This window comes from Geotrypetes seraphini, chromosome 5 (genome assembly GCF_902459505.1).
Source record: "Geotrypetes seraphini chromosome 5, aGeoSer1.1, whole genome shotgun sequence".
In the NCBI taxonomy this organism is placed as follows: domain Eukaryota; kingdom Metazoa; phylum Chordata; class Amphibia; order Gymnophiona; family Dermophiidae; genus Geotrypetes; species Geotrypetes seraphini.
In genome coordinates this window covers 128,533,285-128,545,487 of record NC_047088.1, presented here as the reverse complement: position 1 = coordinate 128,545,487, position 12,203 = coordinate 128,533,285, and the positions used below count along the sequence as shown (strand labels likewise).

The following is a 12,203-nucleotide window of genomic DNA, read 5'->3' as shown; positions in this document are numbered from 1 at the left end:
TCCTTCCGTCTGTGTGGAGACTGTAGACATCTTTGAGGGGATGGCCTCGGTCTGTACAGAGACCTCTGCCCTCCGTCCTAGCTTCCCTTCCATCTGTATGAAGACCGTAGCCATCCCTTGGGTACTTTTGGTGACTGGACTGCCTGTCTTGATAGAAGTCTTGCTGCTTCTAGTTCTACCTGCCATTTATAAAAGTTGGTTGTTGTTTTTTTATATTTGTTAGGATGGGGGCTGTTAGGTGTCAGAAAGTGTTGAGGTTGGAGGGATAGAGGTAGCTAGTTAGTTCTTGGTCTGGAAGATAGAGTAGTTAGTTAATTGTCAGTTAAGGTTGCCTGCTTGTTAGTGTGCTAGTAAGGTCAGTCTGATTAAATGTTAGAGGATAGTGTGGTCTGCCTGTTAAAATGGCTTGGGGATAGAATGATTGGTGTGGTCCGCCTGTTAAGTGTGAAGGTTTAGTTGCTTGTTGGTTAGGTAGAAAGTAGAAAGTTGAAAGACTTGGAAGAAAGTTGAAGAAAGACTGAAGTCAATTGGTTAATTAACTAATTGTAGAAGTTAAGAGACCGGCTAAAGTTGATAACCCTTCCTTGATACCCTTCTTGAGGCCCTTCGCAAAGGCGCTCTCGCTAAGGCGAGCGCTTTTGCCGCTCGCCTTAGCCGTGCGCCAAACGGCTGTGCGCCGTTGGCTCATCCCCTTTTATGGGGGGAGTTTGGCTGGTAACGTCGGGGGTGGGCGGAGTTAGCTCTCTCCTCTTCCCCTGCTAGCACCGCCTTCTCTGCTCCTCTCTCCGCTTCTTCCTGCTAGCACACTCTCTGCTCCCTGCTCCGCTCACTGTTCTGCCATGTGCTCAGGACTGTTCTACCATGTGCTCAGGACTAGGCACAGCTCCTACAGTCTCCCTTCGGCTGGCCTTGCACTGTATAGTCATTTGAGTTGCTTTCAAAGATGTAAAGTGTTTTAAGGAGGACGGAAGAATGATTGTAGGAAGCGTTTTGATGGGAATCAGCAAACATATATATATTGCTCCAATTCCAACCAAGTGGGAGACTGAGACATCATAGGTTTGTCTATTTGAAACCAATAGGTACCATATTTTGCTAAGGATGCCAAATGATATCTATAGAAATGTGGCAAGTTAATGTGAGATTTTTGGTTTTTTATTGTTCCAAATAAAATCATGCAGTTTTTGATCAATCCACCGGTAAACTGAGGCCTTACATAAAGATGGTAACATCGCCAGAATAAAATTAAGTTGAGGAGCGAGAGTCATTTTAATTGAGGAGATTCTTCCCCATCATGTGAGATATAAAGGGGACCATTTTGTGAATTGTGATGTAACAATTTCTTTCAGTTTGGCTATATTAAAATCCATACTGCGGTAACAATCTTTGGGTATGTAAGAGCCTGGATATTTTATTTCTTTATTTGACCAAGCAAATCCAAGATGTGTACCGTATTTTTGCGGATATAACGCGCGCGTTATACGCGTTTTTACGTACCGCGCATACCCTTTGCGCGTTATATGCCTGAGCGCGGTATACAAATTTTTTTTTACATATTTCACACCCCGCCCGACGCCCGATTCATCATCCGGAAGGACACTCGCACCCCCACCGCTCGCACCCCCACCCCGAAGGACCGCTGACTCCCCGACAATATCGGGCCAGGAGGGAGCCCAAACCCTCCTGGCCACGGCGACCCCCTACCCCCACCTCGCACTACATTACGGGCAGGAGGGATCCTAGGCCCTCCTGCCCTCGACGCAAACCCCCCTCCCCCCAACGACCGCCCCCCCCAAGAACCTCCGACCGCCCCCCCCGCCGACCCGCGATCCCCCTAGCGACCCCCACGACCCCCCCACCCCCCTTCCCCGTACCTTTGGTAGTTGGCCGGACAGACGGGAGCCAAACCCGCCTGTCCGGCAGGCAGCCAACGAAGGAATGAGGCCGGATTGGCCCATCCATCCTAAAGCTCCGCCTACTGGTGGGGCCTAAGGCGCGTGGGCCAATCAGAATAGGCCCTGGAGCCTTAGGTCCCACCTGGGGGCGCGGCCTGAGGCACATGGGCCCAACCCGACCATGTGCCTCAGGCCACGCCCCCAGGTGGGACCTAAGGCTCCAGGGCCTATTCTGATTGGCCCACGCGCCTTAGGCCCCACCAGTAGGCGGAGCTTTAGGATGGATGGGCCAATCCGGCCTCATTCCTTCGTTGGCTGCCTGCCGGACAGGCGGGTTTGGCTCCCGTCTGTCCGGCCAACTACCAAAGGTACGGGGAAGGGGGGTGGGGGGGTCGTGGGGGTCGCCATGGGGATCGCGGGTCGGCTGGGGGGGTGGTCGGAGGTTCTTGGGGGGGGCGGTCGTTGGGGGGGAGGGGGGTTTGCGTCGAGGGCAGGAGGGCCTGGGATCCCTCCTGCCCGTAATGTAGTGCGGGGTGGGGTTAGGGGGTCGCCGTGGCCAGGAGGATTTGGGCTCCCTCCTGGCCCGATATTGTCGGGGAGTCGGCGGTCCTTCGGGGTGGGGGTGCGAGTGGTCCTGCCGAGGGGGGAGAAGAATCGGACGTCGAGGGGGGGCATCAGGCTTTCAGGATGGGGACAGACCTTCAAGGGGGGACAGGACTTCAAGGGGGGACAGGCAGACCTTCAAGGGGGACAGGCAGACCTTCAAGGGGGACAGGCAGACCTTCAAGGGGGGACAGGACTTCAAGGGGGACAGGCAGACCTTCAAGGGGGACAGGCAGACCTTCAAGGGGGACAGGCAGACCTTCAAGGGGGGACAGGCAGACCGAAGGGAGTGAAAAAGCTATAAAATAAACCCACTAGCGTGTCAATGTGTTGAGAGGAAGAGGTGGTCTGGGAAATTCTGCTGAGAAAACTCCGGGTCGGGACAGCGCACGGAGAGGCGGGGCAGTGCACGGAAAGTCAGGGCGGGTGAACGGTGAGTCGGGGCAACCAGAGGAGAGTCGGGGAGGGCGAAAGGAGAGTCGGGGTGGCCAGAGGAGAGTCGGGCAGCATGCGCGGTATACCCATGAGCGCTGTATACAAAAGTTTCCGTACATACAAGTGTGGTTTCTGCGCGCTATACCCGTGTGCGCGTTTTACACGGGTGCGCGTTATATCCGCGAAAATACGGTAATATCAGTTTCTGTAATCAAATCATTTAGTGGAAATATGACTGACTTCTCCCAATTAACTTTATGTCCCGATAGCTGAGAAAGCACAGTTACTTATTGTAACAGTTGTTATCCAGGGACAGCAGGCAGCTATTCTCACCTATGGGTGACATCATCCATAGAGCCCGGATGCGGACAGCCTCGCAAGCAGACTTGTTTGTAGAAACCCAGAAGTTTTGAGTCTGCCTCACTGCGCGAGTGCTTTCCTGCCCAGCATAGGGCGAGTATCCTCAGTTCAGAAAGCTAGCAGAGAAGCCAACCAGGGGAGGTGGGTAGGTTGTAAGAATAGCTGCCTGCTGTCCCTGGATAACAACTGCTACAGTAAGTAACTATGCTTTATCCCAGGACAAGTAGGCAGCCTATTCTCACATATGGGTGACCTCCAAGCTAACCAGAATGGGATGGTGGGAGTGTTGGCAATTTAGGAGAATAAATTTAGTAACACTCTCTGGCCAAAATGGCCATCCCGTCTGGAGAAAGCATCCAGACAATAATGAGAGGTGAAAGTATGAACCGAGGACCATGTGGCAGCTTTGCAAATTTCCTCAATAGGAGTGGATCTGAGGAAAGCTACTGAAGCCGCCATGGCTCTGACCTTGTGGGCTGTGACTCGACTCTGTAGATGAAGTCCATCCTGGGCATAGCAGAAAGAGATACAAGCAGCCATCCAGTTGGAGATGGTACGCTTAGAAATTGGATGTCCCAACTTGTTTGGATCGGAGACAAAAAGTTGAGGAGCAGATCTGTGTGGTTTGATACGTTCCAGGTAGAAGGCCAAACACGTTTACAATCCAGAGTATGAAGAGCTGATTCTCCAGGATGAGAATGAGGCCTTGGAAAAAACACTGGAAGTACATTAGATTGGTTGAGATGAAAATTCTGAAACCACTTTAGGCAAGAATTTAGGATGAGTATGGAGGACCACCTTGTCATGATGGAAAACAGTGAAAGGTGGATCAGCAGCTAAAGCTTGCAGCTCACTGACTTCGAGCAAATGTGAGAGCAATGAGAAACACCACTTTCCAAGTGAGATATTTCAGATGAGCCATAGACATTGGTTCAAATGGAGGCTTCATCAATTGAGCAAGACCAACACTGAGATCCCAAACCATTGGAGGCGGTTTGAGAGGAGGTTTGACATTGAAAAGTCCTTTCATAAACTTGAAAACCACCGGATGAGCAGAGAGGGTTTCCCTTCAATAGGCTGATGGAAAGCAGCAATTGCACTGAGATGGACTTGTATCGATGTAGACTTAAGGACAGAGGTGGATAAGTGTAAAAGATAATCCAGAACAAATAAGGAGGAATCTTGAGGCTCCATATCATGAGAGATGCACCACGTAGAAAATCTAGTCCAAAATGTCTCTTACAGGTTGAGAAAACTGAAGAGGAGTTATGTTGAGAGGTACCAAGCTGTCAGGTGCAGAGACTGCAGGTTGGGATGAAGTAGACATCCTTGACTCTTTGTAAGCAGAGTTGGAAAAACTGATAGAAGGTATGGCTCCCTGCTGCTGAGTTGAAGTAGAAGGGAATACCAAGGCTGTCTCAGCCACCGAGGAGCTATCAGAATCATGGTGGCATGATTGTTCTTCAATTTGACTAGAGTTGAGAATAAGAGGGAATGCATACAGGAAGAGATTTGTCCATTTCAACAGAAAAACATCTGCCTCGAGGCGATGAGGAGAATATATTCTGGAGCAGAACTGAGGCAGTTTGTGGTTGTAGGGAGATGCAAAGAGATCTATCTGAGGAGTTCCCCACTGATAAAAAATGTGATGAAGAGGCGAGGAATTTAGTGTCCATTCGTGAGGTTGCAGAAGACGACTCAATTTGTCCCCCAAACAATTTTTCACTCCTTGGATGTAGACAATTTTCAGGAAGGTGTTGTGGAGGATTGCCCAGTCCCAAATCTTCAGAGCTTCTTGACAAAGGGAGATGGATCCCGTTCCTCCCTGTTTGTTGACATAGTGCATGGTGACTTGGTTGTCCATCCAAATGAGGACTACTTGGTTGTGAAGAAGATGTTGAAAACTTTGAGAGCATTGAAGATTGCTCTGAGTTCCAACAGATTGATATGACACTGACGATCCATGCTGGACCAGTGGCCTTGAGTACTGAGACTGTCGAGATGAGCCCCCCAAGCGTAGGTCAATGAATCTGTCATGAGGACCTTCTGATGAGGGAGCGTCTGAACAGCAAACCTCTGGAGAGATTGGAAGAGAGCATCCACCAGTGGAGAGACTGTAATAATGAAGGAGTGACTATAATGTGTCGTGAGAGTGGGTTGCAAGACTGCATCCACTGAGATGCTAGGGTCCACTGAGGAATTCTGAGGTGAAGTCTGGCAAAAGGAGTCACGTGAACCGTGGAGGCCATATGACCTTAGTAGTACCGTCATGTGTGTGACAGAGCTGAATAAGAGTATCCAGACATTGTTGAGGAAGGAAAGCTATGACTTGAGTAGTGTCCAGAACAGCTCCAATGAACTGTAGATTCTGAGAGGGATGAAGGTGGGATTTGGGAAAATTGATTTCGAATCATAAGCTTTGTAGTCCGTTGGGTTGCTACAATAACCCTCTGAGATGTTGAATCTTTGATGAGCCAGTCATCTAGGTAGGGAAACACCTGAAGCCCATGGTTCCTTAGAGCTGCTGCTACCACCACTAGGCACTTGGTGAACACTCTGGGCAATGATGCCAGGCCAAAGGGTAGCACTCTGGACTGATAATGCATATTCCCCACCCGAAATCTGAGGTACTGATGGGAGGTTGGATGGATGGGAAAGTGAGTGTAAGCCTCCTTGAGATCCAGAGAATATAACCAATTGTTCTGATCTAGAAGGGGTAAAGGGACGCCAGGGACAGCATGCAAAATTTTTCTTTGATTAAAATTTGTTGAGAGCACTGATATCCAAAATGGGTCGCAGATCACCCGTCTTCTTCGGAACTAGGAAGTAACGGGAGTAAAACCTCCTACTCTGCTGGTCCAAAGGAACTTCCTCGATGGCACGGAGATGAAGCAGAGCTTGAGCATTCTGAAGAAGAAGGGTGGATTGAGATGGATTGGAAGGATACTCTCTTGGAGGAAGCTCTGGAGTAACCTGAGTGAAATGAAGAGAGTATTCTTCTCTGATCATTGACAACACCCAGAGGTCAGATGTAATGGTCTCCCATCGATGGTAAAAATGATGGAGACGACCTCCAATGGGGGAAGGGAGGATAAAGGCAGACCAATGGAGGTTATGCTCTGTTTGAGACAGTCAGAAAGGCTGAGAAGCCTTGGGTGTAGCAGAAGGCTAAGGTTTCTGTTGCTTCTGCTGCTGTTGTTTCTTGGGAGGTGCTCAAGTGTAAGGAGCCGTCCTTGGAGGATAACACCTCTGGAAAAATGGAAGAGGTCGAGAAGGTTTTACAGGAGCTGGCTTTGGCTTTGGTTTGACAATTAAAGCAAAAGAGTTTTCATGCTCAGACAACTTGGTGGTGGCCTCTATGGACTCATCAAAGAGGTTATTGCCCTCACAAGGAGGTCCTGAAGATTGTGGTCCAAATCAATGGTGTGAAGCCAGGCCAGGCAGCGCATCGCTACTGAGAAAGCAGTGACCCTGGAAGTAAGTTCAAAGGCATCATAAGATGACTGCAGATGTAAGCCAATGTAGCAGAGAGTTCTAGAAACTCTGGCTGCCTGTGTTGATCCAGGTTTTTCATAAAACTTGGAAGATGATCAATCAGGAACTTGAAATAAGCAGTGAAGACAAAATTATAGTTGAGGACCCTGAAGGTCATCATGGAGTTCTAATAAAGGCGACGGTCAAACTTGTCCATGGTCTTACCCTCTCTTCCAGGAGATACTATGGCATAGACTCTGGAAGGATGGGTTCTCTTCAATGAGGATTCCACAATGAGGAATTGGTGAGATAATTGTGAATTCTCAAACTCCTTACAATGTAGAGTTCTATATCTCGATTCCAATTTGCCTGGAACAGCAGGTATCACATAAGGAGTCTCCAGATTTTGTTTGAAAGTTTGAGACAGAAGCCTGTTAAGAGGAATCTTGAGTGACTCTGCAGGACGTTGAGGTAGATGCATTTCCTCTAAGTACTCCTTAGAGTATTTGGAACCAGCGTCCAATTTAATATCCAGGTCATCAGCCATCTGGCGAAGAAAGGAAAAGAAGGACAACTGATCCGCCAGAGCCTGGCCTCGAGAAGGGCTTGATGACCTCGAGTTGCCTCTAGTGGAGAATGAAGGTGAAGCTTCTCTGGAGTATTGGTAACCCAAGGAATAGACAGATGTGGACGAGGCATTGGAAGCAGCGGAGTCCTCGGGGTCTGGAATTGGTGACCTCGAACGAGGCGTAGAAGGCCACGAAGTGGAAGGTCTGGATGGAGGACTGGACGAAAAAGACCTGCACCTCGATGAGGACCTCGATCGACGATGAGAATGCTGCCTAGAAGCAGGTCTCGTGTGAGATCGCGGAGACTTTGCCCTATGTATGGAAACAGGCAGTGCCGCTGGTGAATGAATAGGGCTAGAAGCTGTAGAACGAAATCCCATAGACTCTGTGGTTTGGATCGAGGAATCTCGAAGCACTCCATTGTTTAGAGTGTGAGGATTCCTGTCGAGACACTCGCAAGGACTCAACTCCTTTCATAGAGTGTGAAGATTCCAATCGAGACACTCGCAAAGACTCGACTCCTTGCATAGAGTGTGTAGATTCCAGGCCAGACACTCACAAAGTCTTGATTCCTTGCATAGAGTGTGTAGACTCAACCTTGCGGGAGATTGCTGATTGCCCAGGCTGAACAGCAGGAGGCAGAGATAAGGCAGGACTGTATTTGCTCAGTAACTGAACAAATTGCTGCTCTAACATGGTCTGGAGAGAAGCCTGCAATTGTGGATCCGAGTCTGAAACTGGACCACTTGCTAAGGCTAAAGGCTCCGAGGTAGCAGTAGAAGCATGCTTAGACTTGTGCTTGGATAACTTGAGGACCACTGCAAGAACCTTCTGCTTAGGTATCTGACCTAAGGGAAGCTCAGGAGAAGATAAGGCAGGTGTACTCGAGGTCAATGATGATCCGAACAAGGAAGGTTTGATGAGACTCGAGGTCAGAGTAGTGGAAACAGTAGGAACTCCAGCTGAAGCCTGAACCAAGTCAGAGATTGAGGTTGAGGGTGTAGTTGAAGAGTCCATCTTGAACAGCTTTTCCACTTGAACCCGACAACATTTAAGGGCTCGAGGTTGAAGAGTAGCACAGCGCAGGCACGACTTCGGACTATGGTCTGGCCCGAGATGGCGAAGATACCAGCGGCGTGGGTCTGTGAGAGAAATCGCACGCTGGCACTGGCTACATTTCTTGAAGCCCATGACTGACATAGGAGGTAAAATAGCTGCTGCGAAGTCAACCCAGCCCACCAGTCAGTCAAGGAAAAAATAAAACTTTTATTTTTTTAAGGAAAAGAAAATAAAGAAATGAACACAGCGATTCACGGAAATAACTAACACAAACTGTAGTGAAGAGAAGGCACGAAGCAACAAAGTTTAGCGAACAGCGTCAAAGACAGACTTCTCGGCTCCACGGAAAACTGAGAACCGAAGAGACTCTCTCTGTGCTAGGCGGGAAGGCCCTTGCGCATGTGTGGTATGGCAGACTCAAAACTTCTAAGTTTCTACAAGCAAGTCTGCTTGCGAGGCTGTCCGCATCCGGGCTCCGTGGATGATGTCACCCATATGTGAGAATAGGCTGCCTGCTTGTCCTGGGATAATATGATTGTACAATTTGTTGGAAGGCTGGAATGAATAGTTGGGGGTTAAGAAGAAATAGAAGGATGTCGTCTGCATAGGCCACTATTTTAATTTGTATTGATGAAGATGGAATACCGAATATATGAGGAGACTGACGAATTAAGGAAAGTAATGGTTCTAAGGAAAGATTAAATAAGAGTGGTGAAAGGGGACAATCTTGTTGAGTTCTTCTATGCAGTTGGATTGGGTTAGTTAAGTAATTATTTATTAAAACTTTTAAAAAAGGTTTCCAGGATAAGGAGTGAATCCAAGAAACAAAGAAGTCCCCAAAAATGAACCATCTCAGAACCTGCAGCCTGAAAGACCATTCAACTCGGTCAAACTCTTTTTCCGTGTCTATAGCTAAAACTACTACAGGTTCTGAGAGGCTCTTAGCACTGCTATTGATCTAAGGTTGTCACCCAGGACTCTATTTTTAATAAATCTAACTTGATCTGGAAGAATAAGGAATTCTATTGCTTTAAGTCGGTTGGAAAGGAGTTTTGCTAGAATTTTGTAGTCGGAATTTAATAGTGAAATTGATCTATAGTTTTTGACTAAGAGGGGATCTCGGTCTGAGAAAAACAATTATTGTAGCTTCTACAAAGTTATGTTGTTGATCTGGATGTTTGTGAATGAAGTTATAATATGGTAGCAAATGAGGGATGAGTTGGGAGGGGAATTGTTGGTAAAATTTGCTAGTCAAGCCATCCAGACCTGGAGATTTGCAGGGAGCTAAGGAAGAGATAGCTGATAGAATTTCATGAGCAGTGATTGGAAGATACAATTCATGTTTTAGTTGTTGTGGTAAAATGGGGCAGTCTATCGAATCTAACAGGTGAGAGATATCTTGTTCAGATGGGGAGATCTCTGAAGCAAATAAGTGAGAGTAAAACGACTCAGATTCAGATTTTATCTTATATTCATCAATCATAATTTGGGTGGTTGAGTCTCGCATTGAAGATATATGATATCTATCTTTTTTCCCCTTAAGATATTGTGCTAAGGATCTCACAACTTTATTGTCTCCTATATAGTGACCTGATTTTTGTATAAAAATATCTTGGCGAGCAAAATCAGAATGTAAAGTGTTAAACTCGTATTTCAATTTAAGTAGTTGAGATAAAGTGTTTTTACTTTTTGCTGGATTGTTGCTGTAATTGTTTTCAAGATTTTTAATGTTGGTTTCCAAATTTTTTAGTTATTGAGAGGATTGTTTGTTTTTCCAAGATATCAAGCTAATAATCTCTCCTCTTATTAGCTCGGTGCTCAGGCTGCTGCTATTTAATATATTCATAAATAATCTAGAAACAGGGACGAAGTGCGAAATAATAAAATTTGCAGACAACACCAAACTATTTAGTGGAGCTCGAACTAAAGAGGTCTGCGAAAAATTGCAAAGGGACTTGAACAAACTAGGGGAATGGGCGACGAGATGGCAGATGAAGTTCTACATTGAGAAATGTAAAGTATTACATGTGGGAAACAGAAACCCGAGGTACAACTATATGATGGGAGGGATGTTATTAAATGAGAGTACCTAAGAAAGGGACTTGGGGGTAATGGTGGGCATGACAATGAAGCCGACGGCACAGTGCGCAGCGGCCGCTAAGAAGGCAAACAGAATGCTAGGCATAATCAAGAAGGGTATTACAACCAGAACGAAAGAAGTTATCCTGCCATTGTATCGAGCGATGGTGCATCCGCATCTGGAGTACTGCGTCCAATATTGGTCGCCGTACCTTAAGAAGGACATGGCGTTACTCGAGAGGGTTCAGAGGAGAGTGACGCATCTGATAAAGAGGATGGAAAATCTTTCATACGCTGAGAGATTGGAGAAACTGGGTCTCTTTTCCCTGGAGAAGAGGAGACTTAGAGGGGATATGATAGAGACTTACAAGATCATGAAGAGCATAGAGAGAATAGAGAGGGACAGATTCTTCAAACTTTCAAATAACAAGAGGGCATTCAGAAAAGTTGAAAGGGGACAGATTCAAAACGAATGCTAGGAAGTTCTTCTTTACCCAACGTGTGGTGGACACCTGGAATGCACTTCCAGAGAGCATAATAGGGCAGAGTACGGTACTGGGGTTCAAGAAAGGATTGGACAATTTCCTGCTGGAAAAGGGAATAGAGGGGTATAGATAGAGGATTACTGCACAGGTCCTGGACCTGTTGGGCCACCACGTGAGCGGACTGCTGGGCACAATGGACCTCAGGTCTGACCCAGCAGAGGCATTGCTTATGTTCTTATGCTTTATATGCTTCCCAATTGGTAGAGGGGGAAATGTCAACATTAGGTACATTATTGTTAAAAAATTCTGTAGTGAAAGAGAAAATCTTCTCTGTAATGACTTTATCAGTTAGGATGCTATTGTTTAGTCTCCAGGTACGTTGGGAGTGCGAAGGTATGGTTAAGTTTAGTATAAGGGAGATTGGAGCATGATCTGAGAGTGAGATGGCATGAATAGCAGAATCTATAATTGAGGTTGAGAGAGATGATGAAACTAGGAAATAGTCAAGTCTGGCATATGCTGTGGTGCTGAATAGTGTGTATATTCTTTTTGTTTGGGGTTAAGAACATGCCATGGATCAATGAAGTCATAATTTAAGATCAAGTTTTTCACCTCAACTAAAGTTTTGGACTTGGGTGACATAAGGAGGTGCGATCTAGTTTCAGATCAATGGGTTGGCTATAGTCTCCTCCAATGATAATTGGGACTGTAGGGTATGTTAGTAATATTGCTTGTAAGGTCCTGAAAAATTCAGGTGTATCATATATATTAAGTAGTAGGAAAGTTTTGTTTTGGACAGTCATATGTAAAAGACACCATCTGCCCTCCTGATCTGCAGAATGGGAGAGAACCTTAAAAGCCAGGAACAATTTAACATATATAGACACACCGTTCTTTTTCTTATCTGCTGGGAAGAAGTAAAGGGGAGAATAACCCTTAAACACTGTTTTACTATTATCAGAAGCTGAGAGATGGGTTTCTTGAAACATTAAGATATCTGGATTAAGAGAGCGCACATAGTTCAATATTTTCTTTCGCTTAATACAGTTGTTCATCCCATTGACATTGAACGACAATATACAATGGTACCTTGGTTTGAGATCATAATTCGTTCCAGAAGCAAGCCCTCAATCCAAAACGCTCTTATATCAAAGCAAATTTCCCCATAGGAAATAATGGAAACTCGAATGATTCTTTCCACATCCCAAAAATTTTGTACTAAACTGTACTGTATAAAGTAAAAA

The 12,203-nt window shown here is 46.3% G+C and overlaps 1 protein-coding gene across 1 annotated transcript in view; it reads right to left on the bottom strand.

The window, feature by feature from the left end:
• The window catches only part of RBM44 (RNA binding motif protein 44), a 1,074,496-nt gene that overhangs the window by 462,052 nt on the left and 600,241 nt on the right, over positions 1–12,203 (bottom strand). The gene's annotated exons all lie outside the window — the stretch shown is intronic.